Consider the following 14,382-nt stretch of genomic DNA (forward strand, 5'->3'; position numbering starts at 1 on the left):
TGGGGATTCAAAAATAATAATTATAGAGGTGATTTTCAAATAGTGATATCTCCCTCATATAGAATCCTTTTTCCAAGCAATTTTTTTTTGTTTTGGGGTAGAATTTCATGATCTACACATTGATGTAGGTTTTTTGTGATCTCTATTTCTAAATTATTCTAAAAATTGCAAATCCCAACTTTTGCAACTTTAAAGGCTTCATTTGAGCTCATATCAACACATATTTTGATGCTATTTTTTTCAAAGTACATGGTTTATTGTCTACTTTCTATATTTGGTATTAGTTTGGAGTATTATTTAGTGGAAATAGTATGTTCAGCATTTGGTCATGTTTTGGCCTATAAAAAACAAGTATTTGTGATTCATATTTGAAGCTTTTTTGCTCTTCTCTCATTTACGCATTCCTACTAGCAGCTGGGGTTCAGTTTTTTGCATTGTGGGGGGTGTTTTGTAATATTGTTTCTATTATTTACTTGTATAAACTAAAACTACATTAAAAAAATAATTCTACAACTTCTAAAACAATGGTCAAGACCTCTTCTTGTCTAGAACTTTTGACCCCTCACAATTATCACACATGAAAGACCTTGATGACATGATTTCTCCAATCAAAATGGTTGTGGTCTTGTTTAGATACAGTGCAACCAATTTTTAGAGGCTTTTTAAGGTCATGCAGTACATGAACAATATGGATGAGGCAATAGGATTTATTTCTTTACAGGTCTTTGACAGTCTATAGTGCCATCTTGATGGGTGCAATACCCATCTAGCTATATGGACCAAGCTTGAAGGCTTCTCTAGTATAGTGAATGAGTTTAGGGCACTTTAGATTGAGGTAGAGCTTACCTCTCTTATACCATAGCTAAATTCTTTTGCCTCCATTGAGTAATTCTTGATGAAATTCAAATAATTAAGATCTTTATTGCAGGGTTGTGGGAAGATGAAGACTGACACTGATTGTATCTACCTGATTCTTTCTAAGCTTCATGGAAACTTTCATATTTTTTCTTCTACCTTCTATTCCACCAAAGATACTTTGGGTAATAAATTTCAATTCCATTCTTTGAGGTTTTTTTTGATTGGTTGACTCGAGAGCAAGCTAAGCTCTCTTGGTTGGATTCTCTCATAGGCTGACATAGTCATGCATTGGCAGCTTGGCAGTCTTTGGGGATGAAGGAGAAGACTCAAAAATCTTATTCTATAAAGTCTCAAATTGATTCCAACACTCACACTTCATCAGAACTGCCTCCTCCTAAATGGGGTAAATTAAAGATAGAAAGATCAAAATATTCTTATTTTAATAAGCCTAATCATGATAAGTCATGTTTCTATGAGAATAATTTAGATGGCTATGCCAAACAAGTTTTAGATTTGGCAGCTCTCCTTTAGAAGAGCAACATTGATATTCCTTCTACTTCTCACAAACCTTCTTCATCATCATCATTTCAGTCAAATGGTAAAGATATAGGAAAGGGTCATGCATTATGTGAAAGTTCTATTCCTAATTCTTCTAGATGGTTACTTGATTCAGGTGCTTCACACCATATGACATCTTCTCAAGATTTGTTCTCTTCTTTTGAGGCTTCTCCTACTCCACACATTTTGATGGGGAATAACATTGTTATGATTGTATGTGGGAAAGGTTCTATTGACATTGATGATCATACATTCCATGATGTACTTTATATTACATCTTTTTCCTCTAACGTTCTCTCTATTTATTAGATTACACATAATGGGACAGGGAAGATAGTTGAGTTTGCATTGGATTCAGTGCACATCAAAGATAGCGAGACATGTAATATTATTGCTATAGTGAATATTGATCATGCTTCCTAACTATATTCCTTCTCACATTTTTTTCAACCATCTTCACTATTGGAGACTCAATCTCTTTTTTCATGAGAGTCTACTGAGGTGAAATCAGGTCACTTGAACTTATGTGTTGTTCCTGAGATCAATGTTGTGACTTCTACACCTCCAATTCAAATTCCATCTCTTGTATAGGATTACTCTTCACCATTTCCTACTATTTTAGTTCCAATTATCAATCCATCTATTGTAGTTTTTGAGGATATATCAAAGGACACACATCTCTTAGATGAAAAATTCACCACACCCATTATTCAACCTCCATTGGAAACTCCATTTTAGGATTCTCATGCTTTCTTCTTTGAGCATCAGCTAGGACTAGTTGCACCTTACATACATGGGATTTATCATCTTTTTCCACTACCTTTGTTTTATTTAGATTGGAGCTACATTGGTATGTTCATTGACAAAGGAGTTATGACATTTTTGGGGGGCCATGGAGTCTCAAGCTTCTATCATGGAAGCTTTCATTGTACTTATGGTCTTGAGAGATTCTCTTGAGATATTTCATTTGTGCATTTTTTTCTATCTCATTTTGGAGTAGATTTTTTCCTACTAGGTTTTCTCTATTACTCCATTTCATAGAGATTTTATTTTGATTGGGTACCTCATGGGACCTTGTTGTTGGGACCCAAGTTTTCTTTCAACATTGAATTATTTGTGGTTGCATTGTTTCTCATCTTACGGGGGGTGTTAGATAAAAAGTTTAATTTCATTTCATTTATTAAATTACCTTTTCTCCCTTCTTAATATTTCACTTTAGGGTATGTGCAAGATCATGGTGTACCAAACTATGGCCTCAAGTGGCAGTGAAAAACTAGCAAATCAGGGTTATGTCAACCTGACACATAATTTTAAAGTGGTTCTGGACTTTATATCAAAAAGTTGTAAGAAAATAATCTGTAGAAAATTGAATCTAGTTTCTAAACTACAAGACCTTATCTGGAGAAAAAAATATTTGATTGGTCAAAAGTTTGGATTTTAATGCAGTACTACAAAAATTTTAGGGCAAAAATAAAAAGTAGGTGTATGTCTGACCACCTTAATCATAATCAAATGATAATATTTTTAAATATAATTTTAGATATAAAAAGTAGACTCATGCCTGGATGTGACGCATATTTTTGGAATTTTTATTCCAAACAAATAATTAATTATGAATTTTCTACTATATTATTTTTAGAATTAAAAAACTCCCGTGTCTGACCACCTTAACTAGTTCAAAAAAAATCAAAATTAAGTTTTTTTTTTTTTCTTATACTAGTCAAAGCATAGAATGTGACACATCTTTTGGATTTCACAAATCTTATACGATTTGAAAGTTATAGCTATTTTTCAACTAGTATGTCAATTGGCACTTTGTAGCTAACTCCATTAGAAAATAAGTAATAATTACTTATTGAACTCATAATTTGACAAAACTTACATTTATGAAAAGCTAAGAACATTCTTAAGAAACCCTTTTCATTACATCAAATTTTGGTTTTAAAAAAGTTGTCAGCTACATGCTTGAAGTAAAAAACACATAAGAACATGCCAAAAACACATTTTCGGGATGTTTTAAAGATGACCATATAAGGTTGGTATTGAAAGATATAGTAGGAATTATAAAGGTATTAATTGTTTTCATTTAGTAACAGGATGGGTGGGAAAAAAGTGGGAATAAATTTTGAAATTCTTTAAGGCATTTCAGAACTACATATTTTTCAAACCGCCACTTTTTGGCACACCATGATCCTGCACATACCCTTAATTCACCTTTCACATTCATATTTAATAACTAATTAGTAATTATTAAATAGCATTTACCTTTTAGGTTACCCTTTGTACCTTTTAGGTTATCCTTTTTCAGTTTCAATCTCCTTCTATAAGGATAGATTGTTTATAAGTATCTTGCATCTTTTTCATTTTTGAGAATACAATTTTCATATTTTTAGAGCAAATCCTTGCCTCTTCTTGTCTTTTTCTTCTTTGTGACAAGTTTTTACATACAGGTATTCTTTGGGCTTTGTGGATTTGTATTGTTCAAATCCTTCAACACACACCTCTAGGATGTATGCCATAGACAATTTCAAAAGGGCTTCTTCCTATGGTCCTATTTTTGCTATCATTATATGCATATTCTACTTGGGAGATAACCATATCCCATTTTCCCCCATACTCCTTAGTTAGGAACCTCAAGAGATTAACTAGCACCTTATTGACCACCTCAATTTGACCATCTATTTAGGGATGGTAGGCTAATCCAAATGACAAGTTTGTGCCAAGTCTTCTGCACAAGGTCTTCCAAAAGTAACTCATGAATTTGATATCCAAGTCTAAAAATATTCTTAATGGAAGGCCATGAAACTTCACAACCTCTTTGAATAATAGATGGGCAATGTGGTTTGCATCATTGGCAGTTTTGCATGGAATAAAACGACCCATCTTTCTAAACATGTCAACAACTCCATGACACTTTCATAGCCTTATTTTTTCTTAGGTAGAAAAACTATGAATTCTATGCTCACACACTCCCATGCCCTATTTGGGACTGGTATGGTTTGATAGAGACCTGCATTACTCATCCCTCCTTTAGCTTTCATACATACCATGTATTGTTCCACATACTTGGTTACATCTTTGACCAATTTAGGCTAATAGTAGAATCTTTGGACCAAGTCTAGAGTCTTTCTTACAGCAAAGTGTCCACTTAGACTTCCATTGTGTCTCTCTTGTATTAGTTTCTCTCTTATGGATCCCCTTGGTACACACAACTGGTTACCCTTAAAGAGCAATTCATTTTTTAAAGTAAACCCAAAAAAATTTCTATGAAAGTGGTTCTCAAAATCAGAACATACCTTGTGTGCCTCTCCAAAGTCTTCATCCTCCTTATAGAGACTCCTAAAGCTCTCTATCCCAATGCTATGTAGTTGAACTTATTTGATAGTTAACAACCTCCTACTCAAGGCATCTTCTACCTTGTTGAATTGCCCGTTCTTATGCTTGATTGTGATAGTGAATGCATGCAAGTACTCCATCCACATCAAGTTCCTATTACTCACCTTTCTTGAGTTTTGATGTAGCTTAGGGCCTAATTATCAGTAAATACAAAAAATTCCTTGGGCAATAGGTAGTGCTTCCACTTCCTAAGGGACTGAACTAAGGCATAAAGTTCAAGGTCATGGGTAGAATATTCCTGTTTGGCTTCATTTAGCTTGTTAGTAAAGAAGGCTATTGGTCTACCTTCTTGACTCAACACTCCCCCTACTACTAGGCCAGTTGCCTCACACTCTAGAGTGAAGAGTTTTTCAAAACTAGGTAGTTGTAAAATAGGCTAGGTAGCTACTTTCCTCTTGAGCATTTCAAATGAATTTTTAGCTTATAAGGTCCACCTAAATTTTGACTTGACCCCACCCTTTATGGTCTCTAGAAAAGGTGCACATATGCCACTAAATTTTCTAATAAACTTCCTATAGAATTGAGCAAGACCATGAAAAGTCCTTACCTTAGTTGATGTAGTGGATGGTGGCCATTTTAGGATTGCAAAAAACTTATCTTGATCCATCTTTGGGGTTCCTTTAGACACCACAAAGCCTAAGTACACAAGCACTTGCTTGAAGAAGTCACACTTCTCAAGGTTGATGGAAAGCTTCTCTTCATGCAACCTTTGCAACACTACTTCCACATGCTTGATGTGTCCCTCTTTAGTTTTACTAAAGATGAGTATATTATCTAGGTACACCAAAATGAATCTTCTTGTGAAGTCTTTAAGCACTTGATTCATGAGCCTCATGAATGAGCTAGGAGAATTAGAGAGACCAAATGGTATAACTAGCCATTCATAAAGACCATTTGTGGTATTGAATGTTGTCTTCCATTCATCTCCCTTATTAATCCCACTTGGTGGTATCTACTATTCAAATCTAGTTTGGTGAAGTACATTTCTCCTCCAAGGAAATCCATGAGATCTTCAATTCTAGGTATGAGAAACCTATACCTGATTGTGATCCTATTTATGGCTCTTGATTATATATATAATCTCCATTTCCCTTCTTTCTTGGATGTTATCACAACAAGGATTGCACATGGGCTTATTCTCTTTTGAATTAGACCTTGGTCCATCAACACTTCTCTTGCCACTTCCAAGTTTTGGTCTAGAGTGAGCTTGTATGATTCTTTGTTGGGTAGGGATGCACTAGGAACAAAGTCTATTTGGTAGCTTATAACTCTTCTAGGAGGTGGGGTAGTAGAATTGCCATCACTTACTATGTCTTTGTATTTCTCAAGAAATTATTGTACCTCCTTGGGTAATGGCTCTTTGACTAGATTATCGTCTCCTTTGGACTTCAATACTATTACATAACCCTAAACTTTCTCATCCATGAGATAATGTAAAAATTCCTTTCTAGTAAAAAACAACACACTAGGCACCTTAGACTATGGCTCTTCTCCCTCCAATAAAGATTGGATTTTGAATGTCTTTCCTCCCTTCTTAAATGAGATGGAATTTGTCCATCCATCATATACTACTTCCCTATCAAATTGTCAAGGTCTTCCTAATAGTAAATGGCAAGCATCCATGGGTAGGATGTCCAGATGGCAAGCATTCATGAGTAGGATGTCACACAACAATATGTCCTTGTACCTTTCTATAGAAAAATCCACCTATGTCTTCTCATTCACTAGTATACTCTATCTTTTATTGAGCCAAGTGACTTTGTAGGGATTCACATGAGGTAGCTTAGTTAGTTCAAGCTTTTCCACTTCCTCCTTTGATATTATGTTTTCATAGATCTCGAGTCTAGTACCAATTTCCAAACCTTCCTTGGCATCTTACATCTTATCCTAAAATTGTGCCCTCCTATGCTTAGGTTCATCAGGATCTAGTTGCTTAATCAACACCCTTCTAAACATAAGGTTTTCACCCTTCTTTGACTCTATGTGGTTCATGTCAAAGTCCTTACTACAATTTTCCTCTTGAATATATGTTATCCTCTTTCCATGGTTAGAAGAAGATGGTTTATTAGGGAATCTATATGTAGGGTGGCCTAATTGACCACAATTGTAAAACTTCATACTATAAAAGTGTGAATTACTTCTACCTAATCCTTTGCCCCTATTAGGGCCTCCTTTCTTACCTCTCCCTCTACCATAACCCCCTCTAGGAGTAATTTCATTGGTTTTCTTAGTCATTTTGGTCTCACCTTGGTTCCTCTCCTTATTGCCTCTACCTTGGTATCCTCCTCTTTGTCCTATCTAATTTTTGCCTTTTCCTCTATCCTTGAAGTTGAAATATCCTTTCTTTTTATTCTTTTCCTCCACCTTTAGGTCTAGATGGTGGCAACTTTAAACAATGGTAGGTGACCACAAACTAAGTTCCTCTTCAATGTTCCACTTCAAACCATCCAAATATCTAGCCACCTTTATTGGCTCCTCTTCTTGCTTCGTGGATCTGAGGCATAGCCTCTGAAACTCCTCTATATAAGAGGTCACATCTAAATCCTTTTGTTTTAGTCCTTGTCTTCTTTTATGAAGTTGAATTTCAAAGACTTATGGCAATAATTTCTCCTTCAAATTTGTAACCATGAAATTCTAGTTAGCTATAGGATTATTTCCCATGTTGATCCTTTCATCTTGTACATACTTTCAACCATTTCAAAGTTGAGCCTATGAGTCTTGACTTAGCCACTTTGAACTTTTGTTCCTCTAATACCTCTTCACACTCAAACTAGTTTTCCATGCCATCCAACCAATCCATCACTACATCTATATCCATATTTCCACTTAATAGTGGTACACCTTCCAAAGCTTTCCCTCCTGGGGCTTTAATAGCCTTCAATAAGGGCTATTCATTTAAAATAGGGTCTGGTTCAGGTACAACATCCTCTTCTACTACCTCCTTACCCTTCTCATTTTCTTCTTCTTCCTTCCTTTTAGTTGCTTCAACAACTTCATGCAATTTTCTCTTCACCTCATCCAAGGCTACTTCAAGCTCTACTTTAGTTACCATGCTCGACTCATTCACTATCTTTCTAGTGGCTACAGACATACACCACTTCCCAAGTCCTCAACTTGCTTTAATACCACTATGATGTGACATCCAATATTGGTCCTACCCTAGCTTCCTCTAAGGTCTCCTTAGGACATACACTTTACCAAATAGGGCCTATAATAAACTTATGATCCTTATTATTCTATTTAATAGATCCTAAGAAAATTAATTGGTGTACATTAACTAAGTAGAAAAAACTTGCTTGCTAACTCACCATCAACAAAAGTAAACCCAAATGTGCATGAAACTCCAAAATGGAATTATTGGTCCTCTAGGAAGTAATTTGGACTTCCTTCAATGTCCATAATCACAATTAGGCTTCAAACCCTAATTGAGTTCCACTAACCAAGAAAAATGCTACCAAATGCTTGTAATAGGGCTACAAGCAATTAGCCATCCAACTAGGGTAAAATCTAAATATCTTATAAAAACCCTTAACAAGAGGTAAAAAACTACCATTCAAGACATCCTTCTTAGATACCTTAAATATTTTGGGGGTCTGAGGTCTTCAATTTGTCAGTACAGTACGAGCACAAAAATAGCCTCAAAACAAGGGTTTTAAGGATTTTAAGTGCAATCTGACGCAAATATAGTTTTTCCCTCCTCCAGACTTCTTCCAATGCTTCCCATTATGATTGGGGTTCCCTCCTTAAGACTTCTTCCAATGATTCCCATTATTAATGGGGTTACTTCTTAACACCTTCTAGCAGATTCCAATCTCAGGTTGAAGTATCAAACACATTCAATTATTCCAATTCCAATTGTTCTACTTTGTGATCCTAACTAAGTTACCAAGACTTTCCTAGGAAATCACCTCAAATATTCCTCCTCAGTATTATAGGTACCCATCTTTACTATAAAAAATATACATGGAGTCATGTTCCAAATCCCAAATGGTCATTCAAATTCTATGGTGGAAAGTGGCCCCATGACTCCATTTGTGTAAACAATCTAATTAAGAACAACAAACTGGTAGGGAACTGAACAATTATTTAAAGCACTCAAAACCTTACAAAATGATAAACTAAATTTATCTAGAAACTTAAATTAATCTACTCTAACATCTCTAGAAAAAAAGTCCCAAATCTAATCCATCTACATGCCAAATCAACCCCAAAAGCATAAAGCTATTAAAAAAACGTGTTGCTTAGTCCATATGATGTAGTAACCAACTTCACCAACCCCTTGAGAAGGTTGATAATGGCCTCATATAAGCTTATCATGAATGCTCCTAACTATTTTAGATAGTTATCACCTCTTCTTGGAAAATTTGCACAAAATGCAAGAAAAGTTGTCAATGTTGTCATTGACAACATTGACAACAATTGAGTAACTTTGACATCTTTTTGAGTTAGACCCTCAAACTTTCTCCAAAAGCCATGAAACCTTTCATAATATCCAAATATGACTTAAAAAACCTAAATATGGCCTTAAAACCTCTATTTGACCATTATACCCTTCTAGGCCCAAAACACCTAGTTTGTCCTAGTGAGTAACTAGAAGCAACTTTGATCTATGTTGGATTGTCCAACCTTACACCTTATCTTTTTAGGAATACAAGTCCCTTTATTCACCTGGTGGTGTGGCTAGAACCACTATAAGCCAAAATACACCAAGAGCCCTAGGTTTCTCACAAGCCCACCTAGGTGCCCCTGTATCATTAGCAAAAATGAATAGATAGAAGACATATTAACTAAATCTTTGGCTAAGGAAAATTTTGAGTATATTAGAGGTATTCTTGGGATTATTCCCCAACCTTCTTTAGAGTAGTTGATGCAAGATTGCAACAATCTAGTATATTTAGAGCATACTATTACATATGGATTGTATGTTTGGTGATGCTTCCTTTTGGGGAGTAGTCACTTTGAACAAAGTTATTGAGAACTCTTTGGCAATGTATTATATAATAATATATTTTTTCACTTTGTGAGCTCTTTTAGATTGTTTTAGAGATGATTGAGCTTTGAGAATTGGCATAATGGCACTTCTTTCATTGATTTTAATGGGAGGAGTAATATACATGAAAATAATTATACACCTATACATGGGATTAATGTATGTAGATTTATGGGAGAGATTAATATATGTGGAGAGTATTTAGTATTTATTGATTTCAATAAAATCTTATTGATGTCACTGGAGGAGATTTTTGGCACTTGTGTTTTTCCATAATATGTTGTCATCAATTCCAAAGGGGGAGATTATTAGCATGAATTTTGCAAGTATTCCTTTGGGGAGTCTTTTGGCATGTTTGTAGAGAGTATTGAGTTTTTATTTGTTGTATTCATGAATTGGTTTGTCATTGATGTCAACATATATACTTTTTGGTTGGAAGAGTGAAAGTTTCAAAAAGATTTTTGGTCAATGCAGTCATAAGTTATAGAGTTGTGCTATGTGGGGTTAGCAAAGTGTAGCTAGATATGTCTTGATGATTTATCTATGTTCACAAAAAGGAATGGGAAATTTTGAATGAGTTATGGTAGTTTTGGTGAAGATTGATTGCAAGCCAATGTATAGGGAAGAGTATGTTGATAATTGAGTTGTATCTATTCGATGAGATTTAATGTTGTTTAATGGGCTTGGGATTCAAATGAAGACACATGTTTGTGATGATATGTCTAAGGTAGCAAAATATTTTGATCATTCTATAAATATTTGTGAAGGATAATGTGTGGGTTATTCACTAGAAGTTGGCCTTTGGTTATATCATATTGGGTAGTTATATTTGTAATGTAATATATTATTGAGGTCCTATATTATTCATTTTATATTGGAAAAGCCTCAAGGCCAACTCAGTTAGTTGTTTTAGTAGTTGGTATAAAGGAAAGATGTTTTTTTTTTTTTGTCATCAATATGTGTGAGATCATTGTATTATATGAGCTTTAGATGCAAAAATGATGAGATCAAAAAAAGGGACAATGTTGATGATGTATTAAAAAGGAATTGTATTGGAAAGGAAAATTGTTGTATCATTTAATTCACCTTTGGATATGTTATTCTAAGAATTTTTTAATGAAGACAAATCTAAAGCAATTTGGACAATTGGTTTAGTTGACTTCCGATCAGCTCCTAACAAGGTTGAAGAAGCTCCTAATAGGGTTGGAATCTTCTAGTGGGACTCAAAGTCTCCTAATAGGGACTACACATACTGATTGTATCAAATTGGCTCCTAATAGATTCTTATCCTTTCACACAAAACTTTTCTATTAGTACATTATTTTGTGTAAATCATTCTCACTGAGGTTTCCCTCTGATCAAGGGGTTCTCTAGTTAACAAATCTTGTGTCATTGTGCATGGTTATCATCTTATGGCCATTTCATATATTGGTTATATTTTTTACATTTAATAAAGTTTATTTAAGTTATTTAGGCACACAACTAATTCACCCCCCTCTAGTTGTATTGGTTGATTTTACTATCTAATAGAAATGATTTGTGGTTTAAGAGAAACACCATCCTAAGATAAAATAACATCATGATATGAGAGACAAGTTTTTTCTTATCAAAAAATTACTTCACAAGATGAGAAAACTCTGATTAATTATTAGAACATGAAGAACACACAAACCCAAACATAAATCCAAGATAAATTTATATTGAAATATCTGACCAAGTTACGAACCTAGACATAAGTAAAAAATTATTTCTAGATAATACCTTAAGGTTGGAAATAAGAAATGGTCACACTATAATAAATACAACTAAAACAATCAAAACTAGAAGATAAGAACAAATAGGAAACAAAATAAAAGGAAATTTCTTTTGGGTGATGCAAGATTTCCAACAACTCGTGGATGTTTATTCATCAAAGACATGGTAAAAAAGTGCAAGTTATTGTCCCTTTTCATTTGAATGATTATATTTAGGATAAGTTGTTAAATTTTACACTACAAATCTTGAAATTCATCAATAGAATGATCATCGATTTGATGGTATGTGTAAAAAGATGGTTATTCCTAGTTTTTTCTACACTTTTTCCTTTAATTATTCCAAGTAATTATAATCAACTTATCTTTAATAAGATCAAACATAATACTCCTTTTTTTTTTAATAGCTAAGAGAAGACATGGATGTATTAAATAATCAGGAAATGGATATTTCCAAAGGATAACTCTAGAAACCTAAACCTTGTTTAGAAAAGTGTGATGCAAATTTCTTGTAAGCCAAAATACTTTGATGTGATCATTTTAAGACATGTCCATTATATCCATGTTTTTAAATAATGTTTAAATCAACTTTATATTTTTTGTCCAAATAAAATGTAGGAGCTTGAGAAAGTGTTGAAATGTTGAGAGAAGAGGGTTGAATCTTTTATTCATTTAGGTTGAAGTCTAAAGAGTCCTAATGTAGGACCCCTCCTCTTATGCACTTAATAAAAATATAATTTTACAAATGCACCCTTGTTACTAGGTTGGGAAGGTCAAGTATACAAGATGAGATATTTCATTTGAGAGATAAGTAACAACTTTCCTTGAGATACATTAAGGGGATTTCTAGGTTCCTTCTTTTCATTATTTTTGTCAATTAAAAAATTGTGAGAACTTGATCAAGGGTGATATAGTTTTTCACGTTAATTATCATTATTAGTTTTTCCTATTTGGATAGTATTAGATCGATATGTTTAGACTCCATATGACAGGGACTAGATAGTTTCATTAAGTTAATTTCTATACTTATGATTATGATATTACACATTATCACCTACATTGTGATTTATTAATTTACGTGATTTATAAGATTATGCAATATGAGTATTGGATTTTGTGTTAAGTTGTGAATTATGAAGGATATTATGTAACTAAATGAATTCCTCTATATACCCATCTCTGTAGGTAATTTTTGTTGAATCTTTTTTTGTTAGATTTTAATATGGGTTATATTTTTATGTTGTATGAATGGTTGTAAATTTATTTAATTCAAACACTAATACTAAAATGATAATTTTCTCCTACATTTATGCATGTGTTATGAATAGTTGGCTTAATTGATTTATCTTTACACAAATTTATTGGAAAATGATAATTGAATCTGTATTATGATAAAAAGTGACCATGATGTAAATTAGATATTGATGCTCAAAATTCAATTATGTGTACATGTAAGCTCATGTGGGAGTTTCCTTAGAAAAGTGTTAATTTATTTTATTACGTGATTTATGAATCAGTGACATGGAGATGGTAATTAAAATGGTCAATTTGCATAAATTATTTATACCTTCTTAGATCATTTATACACATGAAAGAATCATTAGGAGAATTGAAGGTATAGAATGTATTAGGTAAAGAAGTATTTTTGTGATAGAAATTATGTATGATGTTTAATTTTTAAAGTTAAAAATTATATTATGAATGCTCTGAGGATATTCTTCATGGGGTGTTAAATTTCTATGTTGATGTTTTACAATTTAGACAATATAGACAACATTGGATGTAATGCTTTTACCTAATGATTGATTAGCAAGCTTATAATGACAACATCATGCACAAATACTGATTAGATAATAATTAGAGACCTTTAATAATTTTACTATGCTTAATTGATTTTAATAGATATTATAACGCTATGAATAGACTATATATAAGATGATTCTAAAAATATGAGTTAAGTTACTGTGAACCATGTCTTTATAGGGAGCCTAATAAGACTCAGAGGTTAATGTTTCCCCAATTCATTAGACATAATTTATACCCTCGATTTTACTACTAGGGTTTGGGGGTAGCACCCCCATTCTCTAGGGGTCAAGGAGCAATGACCCTTGTGGGGTCCTAGGGTAGTTACCTAGGTGGGGTCAAAGGGAAGCACCCCTTGATAGCTCCTATAGTCAGTGGCCCTAGGTGTTCTCCCTGTCATAATACAAGGTGGGGTCAAGGGACAACATCCCCAGAGATAAAAATGAATTTACTATTGTAAAAGGTGTTAAGAGTTATATTTTTCTATTGGTTAGCTTATTCTAGCCCTAATTTTGTAAGAGGCAAAAACCTTATATAAAGCAGCTTAGGGTTAGGGATTTTATAATGTATGATGAAATTATAGCTCCTTGTGGTGGTATTGAGATGTAAGGGATTACATATTGTAATCAAGTTGTAATCACTAGATAATAAGAATATTGGATATGTTGTTTGGTGGATGTAACCCAGGGATTGGCCAGGGAACCATGTTAAATCTTTGTTTCTTTTATTTTGATCTTGCATTTAATTTTTGTTTCTATCTTGCTAATCCTAAAAATCCATTCATATTGGACATTATATTTTACAAATCATTGAATTGAATTGATTAGGTTGAATGGTGATTTGAATTATGTGATGTTGTGATTTCTACACTTTACTTAATATGTATGTGATTTCTTGGACTATTGACATTTGAATGAGCTTGTGCATGAAAGTCCATGAAACTAAATTCAGAGAACTAGAGCCAAAAATTTGTGAAACAACCAGCCAATATTACATCTATTAAAGAGAGAAAAACTCATTTGTAAC

The sequence above is a fragment of the Cupressus sempervirens genome, chromosome 3 (assembly GCF_028749045.1).
Source record: "Cupressus sempervirens isolate cs-2001-9-10 chromosome 3, ASM2874904v1, whole genome shotgun sequence".
Classification (NCBI taxonomy): domain Eukaryota; kingdom Viridiplantae; phylum Streptophyta; class Pinopsida; order Cupressales; family Cupressaceae; genus Cupressus; species Cupressus sempervirens.